We start from the raw sequence: 15,676 nt of genomic DNA on the forward strand, positions 1-15,676 counted from the left end.
GCCTGCTCGGGCTCTGCGCGCTGGTGCCCCGGTTCTCAGGTAAGCCGCGCCTGGCGCTCGGCCGCCAACTTTGCAGAAGAAACTTTGTCGCGCGCACAGCCGCCTACAGGCGTCTTGGAGGGGCCAGGACTGAAGGCATTGCCTTCGGGGCTCTCCCCGGGGAGTTCCCTGCTGGAGGACAGCCCCGCGGGACTCTTGGAAACTGCACCACCCTAACGTGCAGCCAGCGGCGGCTCCACCGGGCTGTCGTGGGTCTCCAGTCCCCTCCCGGACTGAGGAGGAGTCTTCCCTTCCTGTGTAAACAGCCTGGCCCGCCTGCTGACCTAGCCGGCTAGCGCCCGCGCCCTGGGCGCGGGTAGGGCCTCCTCCGCTTTGGGGCTGGGGCCCTCCATTCGCGGGCACAAAGCGGCCCTTGTGGCCGACGGGGGGGCAGGCGGCTGCGGAAGGCGCGGAGCGATGCCGCCCCTGCCCTGGTCCGGGGAAACCGAAGGGCAGTGGGAGGTTGAGCCCCGGAGTCTTCCTTGGGACCACAGCATGGGGCCACGGCGACTCCGGAGGGCTCGTCTTCTGGAATCGCGAGTGCACAGGGCCCCACAGCGAATCTTCGAGGCTCAACAGTGCCAAGACAAACCGCCTTCCTTCAAAGATGCAACCCCCTCCCCTTGTCCTCCCCCGACTGCCTCAAACCCCAGGAGACACCCAAGTTCCAAGTCACTGCCGCACCTGGAACTTCCCGATCAGATTTCTTCTGACTTTATCACACTGTTTACAAACACACCGGGCCCCACACTCCCCTAGATGAGGATGATTCTTGAGCAGAGGACAGGGGCTGTTGAAATGGCCTTTCCCGAAGCTGCCGTGGGCTGGCGGCTGTGCGAGGAGCCCTCAGTTACCTGCTTTAAGTTTTCGGAGTTGAGATGGATGGACGCGGTCGTTGGGAGGCTCTGGGGGAAGGATGCACATTTTTGGTGCAAACTTTCTCTTTTCCTCCTTTCCCTTAGCAGTAATTGTGTGTGAGGTACTCTATTCACTTTCAAGCTCGAGATACTTAATTGCTCTGGTTAGCCAAGTGGTCCTGCCCGAGGGGAGGACCGCGCCCCCCTCCCTCCACGGTGTCTCTTTCACTTGAAGGCAGTGGAGGTTTGTGTCTGAGTGTGGAGGCGGGGTGTGTGCAAACAAAAACTTCCTTCAGGCCCTAATTCAAACTTAATACTGTAGCAAAGTTTTGTTTTGTTTTGTTTTTGTTTTTGATGGGAGCATAATCACTCCAGCGCTGGGATTAGATCAGTGCATCTGGCATCCAGTGCCGGTCACTGATGTTTTCATGGGTTCAGGGGAATGCAGAGAGGAAGATATAGCTTGTTATCACATACAGGAATGTGTTGTCAACACTCCCATGCTTCACAAGGACTGCCCTTTAGTTTGAAATTATACCCATTTTACTTATTTATCTATTTGGTGGGGAAATGTTTTCTCAATACTTTTTGGTGAGAATAGATGTTAGTTTTAGATTTTTGGCAAAATAAAAAAATTAGGTGGAGGGGGCTATGATGGCTGACAACCATAATCCTAGCACTCTTGAAGGCTGAGGTGGGAGGATTGCTTGAGCTCAGGTGTTTGAGACCAGCCTAAGCACCCTGTCTCTACTGAAAATAGAAAAATAAGCCAGGAATTGTGGTAGGCTGCCTATAGTTCCAGTTAACAGAGGGTGAGGCAGGAGGATTGCTTGAGACCAGGAGTTTGAGGTTGCTGTAAGCTATGATGATGCCGTGTTACTCTTAAGTAGGGCAACAGAGTGAGACTCTGTCTCAAAGCCCCCACAAATAACACCCCCACAAACATTTCAAATTGCAAAACAAAATAAATTATTTTTAAATAATAATTATTATTACTTTTAAAATAAATTATTTTCCATTTGCACTGTGATTTCTTTTTTTCCGAGTTTATGTGTGTCCTCACAGTGATCTCCATTTTTCAAATGGGCTCAAGAGGGCTCAAGACTTTTCACCCTGCCCCCTCACTGGATTGGAAGTGGTAGACCAGGGACTCTGGCTTTTTGGTCCAGTGCCCTTTGTCCTACATGACTCTGCTTAGGTAGAGAAAAAGCATTGATACATGATGGCTTATTTTCAACTCCTTCAGGCGTCCCTTTCCCCATTGCCCTTCGTTGTGACCATAGGTTCATCTTCAGAGCTCAGCCAGCCCCAGAGCAAAAGCACAGTAGTGTTACAGCAAGCAGGACCTCTGCCCTAGTCTTGCCACCTCCCTCTAGTGCCCTGGAGCCTCTCAAGGTTAGAAGGTGCCGACTCCCACCTGAGTGATCTCTCCTAGTTTCCCACTATTGCTGAAATGGTCTGTTTTTTTCCCTCTTCCTTCTCTTCCCTTTTCTTTTGTCCTTGAATTACTGTAGGTACTCTATTCAGGGCTTGTTTCTCTCTTGCTACCAGAAACATGATTGGAAAGAAAAAACTTAGCTACTGGAAGAAAGAAAGAAGTGACTTTCAGGGCCATGCCTGCCTGGGTGTCCCTGGACCAGGGGCCAAGTTGCCCTATCTATCGCTTTAACCTCACTTTCATCTCTGTCCTGCCTCCCAGAGCAAACTGACCTTAAGTTTGAGGGGCTCATTTCAAACAAGTCCCTGGCCAGCCAAGAACCTCCCCCACCCCAGGGATGTCGCCTGCCCTCATTATTATTGCATGGCGAACACAGGACCCTAGGATATGGCCTTCCCACAAAACCAGGGGTCTCGCTGGGGTGAGGCTGGTCTTGATGCGATTGCATGACTGGAGTCGTGTCTGCTATCATACACTGGGTTTTGGTTTTTTCTTTTTTTGAAAAGCAATAAATTGTTCTTTCAGTGAATGTCCTGCAAATTAGAATGCTCTCAGTCCTAAGGGAGGCTTTTATTTCATTCTGTGGACTCATGTTGGCAGCACCCTTCCCCTCACTCCGTCCCCCCCCCCATTTCCTGTGGTCTGTGAGGGGGCTGTTGGATTGGGGGGGGGCAGCTCTCTTTAGGTAACCAGGCACAGGTTTAGGACTGACAAGGCAATGAAATGCAGATGGGGGGGAGTTTGGTTTGTAGGCTACTGTTTACCCTATGGATTTACATTTTAACTCCATCATCCTTGAGTCAGGGGGGCTTTTTATAAAGGGGATTAAGGCAGAAGAGGGCAGGGTCTAATTAGCTCTAATTAGTATTCCTCTCCTGCTTGTTCTCCATGCTTATTTAGCTACTGAGGCAACAGGGAATTAAAATATCTAAGTAGTTTGGCAAAAGGCCCTTTGTGCCCGACTGCCCTGGTAACTACTTTTCTCTTCAGCCTGGCCATAGAAATATTCTGAGAAGTTTTAAGGATATCGGCAATGTGGAACAATTACACAGTACTTAAATAATAGGGTCCCTTTCACACGGCCGTGTGCAGCTGGGCTAATGGGATAGGGTTTCTTTTCACAGGTATTCTCAGTTGGCTGGAGGGAGGGCTGTGGAAAGCCGACCGCCATGGTTTGTTTTCCTTCTTTCCTGTTGGAATGGGATTAGTGGCCTTTATAAATGTAAAGGATGGATTTATTTATGGGTGACCATTTGCTTGGGAGGCTTCTTACTTCAGTGGAGTAGGGCGTGATTCCTGCTCCGGGACAGGAGTGGCTGATGCCTCGAGGGCTCTGTCTCCTGGCCCACCCTCTCCTTACTGTATTATCCTTCCTAACCAGGGGAGTTTTTCAGAGGTGGTTGCTTGTCTCCAGTAGAGCTGGAGACTTCTACCCTTTAGTTATTATTCTCAAGTCTCACTCAATTATTCTCAAGTCTCACTCCGAGTAATCCTGTGAAAACTCAAGTCAGATCATGCCACTCTGCTTAAAACGCGCCAGTGGCTTCCCAGAATCCTGACAGTGAGTGTCCCGCCAGGCCATAGGAACTCTCCCCCTTCTTCTTTGACCTTCCCCCATCACTCCAGCAACATGGGCCTCCCTCTGTCCTTCCAGTGTACCAGTCATGCTCCCTGGCAGGCTCTTCCTCCTCCCAGACATCTGCATGGCCTGCCTCCTCCACCCTACAACCCTGGTCTCAATGTCCCTTGCTCAGCCAAGTTTCCTCTCGCCATTCCCAACTAAAGCTGCAGCCTCCTCCCCACACTCTTTCTATCTCCTTTCCTTCACTGATTTTTCTCCTCAGCACTTATCACCACCTAACCTACCTACTTATTTTGCCCATGGTCTGCCTCCTTCAACTAGAATTCACTTCCAGCCAGCATGTAAGTTCCACGAGTAAGGGAGTTTTGCTGGGTTATTCATCACTGTACCCTCCATGCCTGCAACAGTGCCTGATGTGTACTTGTTGAATGAATAGTGGATGAATATAAGTCTTGGTAATTGGGACGTGGAGAAGGGAACATATCGCATCTCTGGCTCCCTGCTGCCTTCTACAGCCAGCTTTGAAGTCAGGATCTATACATGTGGCTTATTAGGAAGGAATATCCTGGAAGAAAAGAGACCTTTATTGGAATGTGTCAAGAATTTTTGAGCTGGAATTAATGATAGAGGCTATTTGGTCTACCCTGAATTGTTTGCATGAGAAAGCTGAGGCTGGAAGGGTTAAGTAATTTGCCCAAGGTCAGATAGCTGGTAAATGACAGTGTAAATCCTTGGTAATTCCAGCCCACATGTCCCCTCCTCTCTTATATCCCTTGGCCTCTCCTTCTGTTGGTCTCATAACTCATTCTGTTAGTGAAGCTGGCTGCTGTGAATCTCTCCTCGTACCTGGTGCATGGTCTTGGTCTCACTTTAGTCCCCTGATACCATTAGGGACTCAATTGATCCTTCTTCACCAGTGGTTTCTGGTGAAGGAGAAGGATCAATTGGTGGCCTTAAAAAATGGCCTTAAAAAAAAAAGAACTTTCTAAAAATTTAGAACAGTTTAAGATTTATAGAAAAATTGAGCAGATAGTACAAAGCTTCCCACACCCAGCTTTGCCTATTATTAGCACCTTGTATTAGTACAATGTATTTGTTACAATTAATGAACCATATCGATATGTTATTATTAATTAAAGTTCATTAGTTATTTAGATCTCCTTAGCTTTTACCTTATGTCCTTTTTCTGTTTTAGGGTCCCATCTAAGATGTCACAATACATTGAGTTGTCATGTCTCTTTGAGTTCCTCTGGCTGTGACAGTTTCTTAGTCTTTTCCTTGTTTTCAATGACCTTGACAGTTTTTTCTTTTTTTTGAGACAGAGTCTCACTTTGTTTTCTTAGGTAGAGTGCTGTGGTTCATAGCTCACAGCAACCTCCAACTCTTGGGCTCAAGTGATTCTCTTGCCTCAGCCTCCCAAGCAGCTGGGACTACAGGTGCCGGCCACAACACCCAGCTATTTTTGTTGTTATTGTTGTCATTGTTGTTTAGCAGGCTTTGGCCAGATTCTAATCTGCCAACTCCTTTGCATGTGGCCTGTGCCCTAACCACTGGGCTATGGCCACTGAGCCAGCCTTGACAGTTTTGAGGAGGTCAGGTGTATTGTGGACTGTCCCCCAATTGGGATTTGTCTGATATTTTGTTTTGGGAGGAAGACCATAGAAGTAAGCAAGTGCCTTTTTTTAAAATTAACTTTTGCATAGGTAATATATTCACATAATTGTCACAAGAATAAGTAGAATACATTGAGAAGTCTCTCTTTTGTTCTTGATCCCCATTAAGCCACAATCGTATTCTGCCCCCCTTTCCTATACAGATTATCCCCATTAGGTTTCTTACGTACCCAGAGAGTTTCTCCCATCTAAGTACTAACCAGGCCTGACCCTGCTTAGCTTCCAAATCAGATGAGATCAGGAGAGATCAGGTGCATTCAGGGTGGTTTCTATGCATACGTTACAAATATCTCTCATTTTTATTCAAAGGCAGCAATGTTTACACCTTGCTTTTAATATATTAGGGTAAGCTTCATATCGATATACAGAGAATGCTCATGCTTTTTTATAGCTGCATAGTATTCCATTGTATGAATTTTGTGTTTTAAAAATAGAAGCCACATCTATAGAGCTGATATTGTTGGGTATTCTGCATATGTTTGGAAGGGGAGTCTAAGGTAGGAACTGATGAGATAGAACCTTCCTAGGGCACATTTGCCTCTCATGGGTAACATTTCAGGCATGACTATTTAGTTGCTGGATTCTATACTGGAAGCCTTTTGTCTATTGTATGATAAATGGGGTGCCTACCTTAGGATGTGTGGAGAAGCATTTCAGGGCCTTGCTACTTGCAAGCCAGAAAGGCCATTCCAGCTTGGTGCTCACTTCTGTTATTCAGCTGAATGTTTTGGATCAGGAAATTCCAAGTGCAGATATATGCTTCCGTAGTCATCTGACCTTGGACACACTGGGTGGACAAAAGTGGGGAGAGGCTGAATGGAGGGAGGCCAGCCAGGAGGCTATAGCAGAGATACAGATGAGAGGACCTAGCTTGTGTTGGTGGGGGCAGGAAGGAAGGATTAGATTAGAAAAAACATTCTGTATATCTTGAAGGAATGATTGGCCAGACATGGTGGCTGCCTGGATATGACTGATGGAAGAGAGGGGTGAGTCAATGGGTTTTGGAAGGAGAACATAGTTTTAGATTACAGTTGCAATAAACCCTGGGCTTCAGAGACATTAAGGGCTAGAGAGAGTTGAAGTTGAGCTGGGATAGTCACTAATCAAACAGCAACCAAGATGAGATGTGGCCATCGTCTGGGCTGCTAGTGCCTGATGCCATGACCTTGACACAACATGCTGACATTTGTGAACTCCCGCTGCTAAGTTTTCTATTCATTACTTCCTTCCTTTTTGGAATGCTTATTGGTGCTGAGTGACTCATGCAGCCAAATCCAAACTCTGTGCAGTATTAATAGGTGGGGAGAGGAGAGCTGCCAAAGGGAGTGACCGGCACTATGACACTTTTCAGCACACAAACTATGGTTTTGGATCCTGGAGTTCCTGTCTGCCACCTGATACCTGGCACACTGTGAGGTCCCGGGCAGCAGGGCCCAGGTCAGTCACCTGCATACCCTGGCATCCCCTAGTCCCACACTCAGCATTTAGGATATGCTCAGGGCAGAGTTTCTTGAATTTGAATTTGTCCCAACAACAACCGACTTTAGGGCAATTTTTCTTTTTTAAGACAGTCTCACTTTGTTGCCCAGGCGAGGGTGCCCTGGCATCAGCCTAGCTCACTGCAACTTCAAAATCTTGGATTCAAGTGGTCCTCTAGCCTCAGCCTCCTGAGTATGTGGGACTACAGTGACTGGCTAATGTTTTTTTGTTTCCTACTTTTAGTAGAGATGGGGTCCTATTCTTGCTCTTGCTGGTCTCAAACTCCTGATTTTAAGGAATCCTCCCGCTTTGGCCTCCCAGGGTGCTAGGATTACAGGTGTGAGCCACCACCCCTTGCCTAGAGTAATCATTTTGAGAGCAGTCAAATTACTTTGATATAGCATGTGAATATTTAATAATAGAAAGAATTTGTAATGAGGTATGACTTGAATTTTTTACAGTTCAGTTTGATTGTCATATCCCTTGAGCCTCTTCAGTATTGCTTCTAAGGTCTTTTAGGCTGGTAAGCCTGGAATACCAGAACCCAGCCTGGTCTGGGTCAGAACTTAGGAGCCCTTATTGACCTTAGCCCTGAACCCCTGGTCCACGTTCCCAGAGCTCAGTAATGAGGCTATGGTAATTAGAAAGCACTCTTTGTGAATTTATGTGGCTTTGAGCAGAGTCCTAAATGAGGCCTCCAACCTCAAATTCCTTTCTGACTAGGGAGCTATTAGAGCTCCTCCAGAGGACCTGGAGGCTCTGTGGGTCACATTGGCCCTGTGTCTGGGGTGGCACAGGAACCACCAGGCAGGCATCCCACGTGGGGACTTGCTGGCCTGGACCCTTCTGACTCACTCTTTCTTTCTTTTTTTGGAGACAAACTCTTACCATGTCGCCCTCAGTAGAGTGCTGTGGCATTGCAGCTCACAGCAACCTCTAACTTCTGGGCTCAAACGATTCTCTTGCCTCAGCCTCCTAAGTAGATGGGACTATAGGCACCCGCCACAATGTCCGGCTATTTTTTTTGTTGTTGTTGCAGTTGTTTAGTTGGCCGGGGCCAGGTTTGAACCCGCCACCCTCAGTGTATGTGGCTGGCGCCGTAACCACTGTGCTACAGGTCGGAGCCATTCTGACTCTTTCCTATAGTTAGGGCTCCTTGTTTCAAACCACATACTCTTATCTTCTCACATCCGTAAAATGAGCTGATTTCACTAGCTCCTCTTTTTTTTTTTTTTTGAGATGGAGCCTCAAGCTATCCCCCTGGGTAGAGTGCCATGGCATCACGCTCACAGCAACCTCCAACTCCTGGGCTCAAGCGAGTCTCCTGCCTCCGCCTCCCAAGTAGCTGGGACCACAGGTGCCCGCCACAACACCTGGCCATTTTTTGGTTGCAGCCATCATTGTTGTTTGGTGGGCCTGGGCTGGGGATTTGAACCCGCCACCTTAGGTGTATGTGGCTGGCGCCCTAGCCGCCTGAGCCACAGGCGCCGAGCCACTAGCTCCTCTTAAAACCATCCTAGCTTCATGGTGCTACAATCCCATGAGGTTATATATCACTACAAAGGCCAGAGTTTGTATTTGATAAGGTTGAGGAGAGGAGGAAGAGAATAACTTTCATTCTAGATTTGATTTGCAGCCCCCATAGTGGTTTCTGACAGGTAAGGGGATTTGACAAAAAAATGGAACTTACGTTTTACAGTTCTTTTCCTGCACACACTCTTGTTTTAAAGTGCCTATTAGAAAATCACTAAGTGAGTGGATTCCTATTTTTTTTTTTTGAGACAGAGTCTCAGTCTGTCACGTTGGGTAGAGTGCCATGGAATCATAGCTCATAGCATCCTCAAACTCCAGGGATCTAGAAATCCTCCTGCCTTAGCAGGGGCTACAGGTGCCCACCACCATGCCTGGCCAGTTTTTCTATTTTTTTTTTAGATAGAGTCTCACTATGTTGCCCTTGGTAGAGTGCTGTGGTGTCACGGCTCACAGTAACCTCAAACTCTTGGGCCTAAGTGATTCTCTTGCCTCAGCCTCCAAAGTAGCTGGGGCTATAGGTGCCCGCCACAACGCCTGGCTATTTTTTGTTGCAATTGTCATTGTTGTTTAGCTGGCCCGGGACGGGTTCCAACCCGCCAGCCTCGGTATATGTGACTGGTACCGTAACCACTGTGGTATGGGTGCCGAGCCAAGTTTTTCTATTTTTAGTAGAGTTGGGGGTCTCACTCTTGCTCAGGCTGGTCTCAAACTCCTGAACTCAAGCAATCCACCCGAAGCCTCCTAAAGTGCTAGAATTACAACCATGAGCCACTGTGCCCAGCTAAGTGGATTCATTATAAACTTAGAAGGAAATTGTTAATGAAATTAGGTGCAGACAGGCTCAGCTTGGGATCTGGAATGGCTCTCCCTGCTGAACTGAAGTCACACATGGTGGGTGGCTCTGGCAGCACCAGAATCACCTGTTGCAGGCCTGGCAGCAGGATGTGTCTGAGGATGGCCTGCATTAGGGCCCTAGTTTCCTGGGTGCGAAGTAGATGACACCCAACAGGGTGACCACTGGTGGCGATGTAGGCCCTGGAGTTCAGGGTTAGGGCTTCCGGGGCTGGGGGGGTGGGGGTGGAGAGACCATTGTTCTTGCCTCCTATGGGCTCCCAAAGTCTCCCTGTTTTTCTTTCTAGCTTTTCAGGTCCTGCCAGTTTCCCCTGCCCCTTGTGTCTCACCTACCATTCTTATCCCAGTGGTATTTCTTTCCTCTAATGCCCCTGGGATGACACAACGCAAGATGTCCGTTTTTCCATCTATTTTGGCACTTCTTCGTTTTTTTCTGTCTAACCTACCATTCTTATCCCAGTGGTATTTCTTTCCTCTAATGCCCCTGGGATGACACAACGCAAGATGTCCGTTTTTCCATCTATTTTGGCACTTCTTCGTTTTTAATTTTTTTAAAATTTCATTTTACTTTGCCAGCTTTTTAGAGGTATAGCTGACAAATACAAATTATATTTCTTGGCCAAGTGTGGTGACTCATGCCTGTAATCCTAGTACTCTGGGAAGTCGAGATGGGAGGATCACTTGAGCTCAGGAGTTTGAGACCAACCCGTACAAGAGAGAGACCCCCATCTCTACTAAAAATAGAAAAAAAAGTTAGCTGGCTATGTGTGCTGGGTGCCTGTAGTCCCAGTTACTGGGGAGGCTGAGGCAGGAGGATCACTTGAACCCAAGAGGTTGAGGTTACTGTAAACTAGGCGGATGCCATAGCTTTCTAGCCTGGGCAACAGGGCAAGACTCTGTCTCAAAAAGAAATTATATTTATTTACAGTATACATGTTTTGTTATATGTACTCATTTGAAGTGATTACTGCAACGAAGCTAAGTGGCATATCCATCACCTCACATAGTTATCTTTAATTTTTTTTTGATGAGGATATTTAATAGCAACTCCCTTATCAATTTTCAAGTACACAATATGTTATTATCAACTGTAGTCACCATGCTGTACAAGAGATCTCCAGAACTTATTCATCTTGTCTAATTACAACTTTGTGCCTTTTGACCCACATCTCCTCATTTTCCACCTCACCCCTACCTGCCTCTGATAGCCACAGTTCTACTCTGTACTTCTGTGACTGTCACATTTTTTAGATTTCACGTATAAATGACATAATGCTTTTCTTTACCTAGCTTATTTCACTTAGCATAACGTCCTCTATGCCTAGCCATTCTTTCTCTTTCTTTTCTTTCTTTTGAGATAGTCTCATTCTGGTGCATGGGTTATAATGCTGTGGTGTCGCCTAGCTCACAGAAACCTCAAAATCCTGGGTTCAAGTGATCCTCCTGCCTTAGACTCCCAAGTAGCTGGGACTACAGGCATCCACCACAACATAACCTGCTAATTTTTCCATTTTTAGTAGAGATGGGAGTCTTATTCTTGCTCAGGCTGGTCTTGAACTCTGAGCTCAAGGGATCCTCCCACCTTGGTCTCCCACAGTGGTAGGATTACAGATGTGAGCCACAGTGTCTGATCCCTCTCTGTTTTTTAAAAAGTCTTTCTGACTCTTTTTTTTTCCTTAAGAACTGAACTCTCTTCCTAGGACTGGTGATCCTGCGTTTCTGTTCTTTCCATCCAAGGTGCCTCTCTCTTTATAGCCAAAGCAATGAAGAAACTAGTGGGTCTTTTACTGCCATGAGGGCCAGAGTCATTTTCATTCAGAGAAAATGAATGATGAACAAGTTTTGCTCTTGGTGAAAAATAATCTGTTCTGGGCGGCGCCTGTGGCTCAAAGGAGTAGAGTGCCGGCCCCATATGGCGGAGGTGGCAGGTTCAAACCCAGCCCTGGCCAAAAACTGCAAAAAAACAAAACAAAAGTAATCTGTTCTGGGTGTTTCAGGAAGGAAAAGAAAGGGATGATACAATTCACCACCAATACCTGTGCTGCTGGTAGGGTGGGTGGTGAGTAGGTGGGGTGGGGATGGGGGCCTAGAATTAGGGCAGTGGGCTTAACCTCTCTACCATAGTTGAGCCTCCCAGATTAATGTGGTGGGACATGGAGGACTGGCCTAGGTTTGAAATAAGTAACCTTTATAATGATAAAATGGTTTCTTTCTAATCTTTGATTCTGATCTTTTATCAGGGATGGGTTTTGAATTTTATCAAAAGCTCTTTCAATATTGTTAGTATAGTGATGAGCATAGCTGCCTGCCATAAAAGCCTTTCCATTACTGCTGAGGCAGGTACACTTTTTTCTATTTGACCTATTAATAAATATATTGAATCAGTGAATTTCCTTTATCTTAAATTGACATTGTATGCCTAGGGTATTTTTTTTTTTTAAGAGATATGCTTGCTGGGCATGGTGGGTCACGCCTGTAATCCTAGCATTTTGGGACACCAAGGTAGGAGGATTGCTTGAGCTCAGGAGTTCAAGACCAGCCTGAGCAAGAGTGAGACCCCCATTTCCACTAAAATAGAAAAGTTAGCTGGGCATTGTGGCAGGTACGTGTAATCCCAGCTACTTGGGAGGCTGAGGCATGAGGATTGCTTGAGCCCAAGAGTTTGAGGTTGCTATGGGCTATTGATGACATCGTGGCACTCAACCCCAGGGTGACAAAGTGAGACTCTGTCTCAAAAAAAAAAAAAAAAAAAAGAGGGATATGCTGACTTTTTTCAGTATACATGGATTTTGATGTGCTAGTCTGAGCACTAGACTGAGTCTGATTTAGGATTTCCTTTTTTAAAAATGCCTGAATTAAACCAATCTGTTCTGTTTTCTTTCCCTTTTTGTACTATTTTTGTCATTTTGGGTGGACTGAGTATAAAGGGGCCTTGTTCTCCCTCACTGAGGGAGGATTTTCTGAGTTATGGGGGAAAGAGATGGGAATCCATGTGCACCCAGCAGAAGAAACGAGAGTTGCAAACACAAGTGTACATAGTTGGTGGTTGCTTCAAAAACTCAATGTTTAGCCTCAGCAAATGTTTAACCTGCTGTTAGAATTAGGGCCTGTACCCTTCATGCTCAAGGAGATCTCTTGTTAAAGAAGGAAGTAACTTCCCCACTGACATCCATTCAAATGCTTCATCAGGGAAGTTCATAGCTAGGAACTAATTGGTACATCTTCATCTTGCTTTGAAGGTCTCAACATATGCACTAGTGGAAGTGCCACCTCATGTGAGGAATGTCTGCTAATCCACCCAAAATGTGCCTGGTGCTCCAAAGAGGTATGTGGGTGGGGGAGGGGAGGATGAAGGGCAGGAGTGTTATGGGGTGCAAGTAGGGGAGGCGACTGTACTGAAAAGGCCTGTGCAGTTTCTGCCTCATCCTTTCCACCCATGGTGATGACAGATCCATGTTTATGAATGAGAAGTTAAGTTGGGTCTCTGGATAGTGACTGAAATAACTTAGGAGACATGGAAACATAGAGTCGGACCCCCACTTAGGTTAATTAATTGGTAATTTATTTTACCTGCTGCAGGGGCTGCTGCTCTGAGAGACAGTCAGCAGCCCAGGTGTGAGGGTGAGTTGCCTTTTATAGGCTTTGGGCAACCATATTACAGAAGCAAAACGTGGCTGGTTAAGTGGGGGGGTTACAGCTTGGGTAGTCATGGATACAGCAATGGACAATAATTAATACAGCTTCCGTTGACAATGGATACATTTCCTGTCACAATGGTTATGGTTATACAACAGTAATTAATCAAGTCTCAGTGAGTTTTTCACCATTGTTCATCTACCGAGAACTTGGGGGTTTTGTGAAACTTGGGACTTTTCTTCCTTGTACCTAAAGCTTGTTCTTGGCAACCCTAGGGGAAGGAGGGGGCCTGGGAACGTGGCTGGGAAGCACTGTTCTCAGCCACCATGGGGGGGAGGAGGGACTTGCCTTGATCCCCAGTTGACTCTAGGGGGAGAAGGGAGGAGGAGGGAAATGGGCTAGAGGGGAGGGACAGGTGAGGGCTGGGGAACAGGAGTGGGCAGGGGAAAGAGGGCTGGGTTACAACAGTGACAAACATTAATCACCTTTAGGCTTTTCTTCTCTTTTGTGTGGGAACCCATTAGGACTCTTCTATAGTTTTCAGATCTTTGGTATAAGAACTGCAAAAGACTTAAGCTTGTGTGGCTCAGCACCCATAGCTCAGTGAGTAGGGCACTGGCCACATACACTGGGGCTGGTGGGTTTGAGCCTGGCCCAGGCCTGCTGAACAACAATAACAACTGCAACCAAAAAATAGCCAGGGATTGTGGTGGGTCCCTGTAGTCCTGGCTACTTGGGAGGCTGAGGCAAGAGAATTGCTTAAGCCCAAGAGTTTGAGGTTGCTGTGAGCTATGACACCACGGTACTTTACTGAGGGTGACATAGTGAGACTTTGTCTCAAAAAAAAAGACTTGAGCTTGTGAATTGAGTTTGTTGCATAATGATTCAAAACATGCCTGGGTGGGTGGCATGTTGGTGGATGCTGGTCATCTGAATGTGGCTTATTTAAAAATGAGGGTTAGGAATTGGCCTTTATAGAATGATTTTATTTAAAAATAATAGGTGTGGCTGGGCACCCACAGCTCAGTGGTTAGGGTGCCAGCCACATACACTGGGGCTGACGGGTTCAAACCCGGGCCTGCTAAACAACGACAACTAACAACAAAAAAATAGCCAGGCATTGTGGCGGGCCCTGTAGTCCCAGCTACTTGGGAGGCTGAGGCAAGAGAATCACTTAAGCCCAAGAGCTTGAATGCAAATATTAAGGCCTAGTGAGCTAAATGGGAAATTATCAATGTCTCAACTTTCTGTCTTAAAGGAAATTTCTGGGTCATTTTTCTAAACCGTTGTTAGATCCATGGAGCACAACCTTCCTTGTACAAGTGTACCAATGAGGTTATTTGCCAAAGAACCCAAGACTTGCTGTTTTGGACTGGCTCAGCCTGCAACCCAGTGTATGCTGACCTTGTCAGAAGGACCACGACTTGGCTCTTGTGGGAGGTTGGGGTCTTCTCCATTATCCTCAGGGGTCTTGGGGTTCCTTTAACATGTGGGGCTGAAATGATCACATGGGACCTTCTAGATGCCATACACTCTGTACCACGTACCTAGGTATCTCTGATCCTCACAACAGCTCTGTCAAGTAGGTGGTGATGCACCTGTTTTATTGATGAAAACCTGAGGCCCAGGGAGGTAAAGTGACTTGTTTGAGGGCACACAAGTGTGCTAAAGCTGGGGTTTGAGTCTGGTTGCTTGGACTTCTGGGCCCAAGCTCTTCCCTCTAGACCAGTGGTTCTTAACCTTCCTAATGCTGTGATGTATTTTCACTGTTACAAAGGGGTTGTGACCCGGAGGTTGAGAACCGCTGCTCTAGACTATCCTGCCTCTCTAAAACTTTTGCCAGTAAGGAGCATGTTTAATAAACTTAACAAGTTTAAGAGAGGAATCTCTCCAGGGTATAAACCCTTAATTGTATCTGAACTTAATTGTAGTGTCTTTATTTAGAGCCCCCCCCCCCCTTTTTTTTTTGCAGTTTTTGGCCAGGGCTGGGTTTGAACCCGCCACCTCTGGCATATGGGGCCAATGCCCTACTCCTTTGAGCCACAGCCGTGGCACTATTTTGAACCTTCTTTAAAACCTTTCTTTAGTTCCCTGTGACCTGCAGGAATGGTGCAAGATCTACGGCCCCTACCTTCCTCCCTGCGGTCATCTCTTCCCTGCTCCTAATACTTTAACTAGAGGGAACTACTTGAATGTCCCCAGAGAATCCTGCCTGATGAATACCCTTAAGATTTCTCCTGCTCTTTCTTTCTGCAGGTCTTCCCGGCTTGTTCTTCCTTCCCTCAACCAATATCTTATCTTCTAGTTTTTAGGAATTAATTCCCTAGTATTCTGAGAGGCTGAGGCAGGTGGATAATAGCTTGAGCTCATGAGTTCAAGACTAGCCTGAGCAAAAAATGAGACCTTATCTCTACTAAAAATAGAAAAACTGAGGCAAGAGGCTGGCTTGAGCCCAAGAGTTGGAGGTTGCAGTGAGCTCTGATGCCAGGACACTCTACCCAGGGCAACAGCTTGAGACTCTGTCTCAAAAAAAAAAAAGAAAGAAAGAATTAATTCAACCTCATCTATTCTATGAAGACCTCTTTGG

At 46.6% G+C, this 15,676-nt stretch overlaps 1 protein-coding gene across 1 annotated transcript in view; it reads left to right on the top strand.

Moving 5' to 3' along the window:
- The first annotated feature begins 6 nt into the window (after positions 1 to 6).
- ITGB5 (integrin subunit beta 5) overlaps positions 7 to 15,676 on the top strand; it is a 122,652-nt gene continuing 106,982 nt past the window's right edge. The window contains exons 1-2 of the mRNA XM_023516278.1: positions 7 to 39; positions 12,693 to 12,778. The gene's annotated coding sequence lies outside the window, so the exon portion shown is untranslated. The remainder of the gene's footprint in view (positions 40 to 12,692; positions 12,779 to 15,676) is intronic.

The sequence above is a fragment of the Otolemur garnettii genome, unplaced genomic scaffold (genome assembly GCF_000181295.1).
Source record: "Otolemur garnettii isolate 467f Iridium unplaced genomic scaffold, OtoGar3 scaffold00089, whole genome shotgun sequence".
Taxonomy (NCBI): domain Eukaryota; kingdom Metazoa; phylum Chordata; class Mammalia; order Primates; family Galagidae; genus Otolemur; species Otolemur garnettii.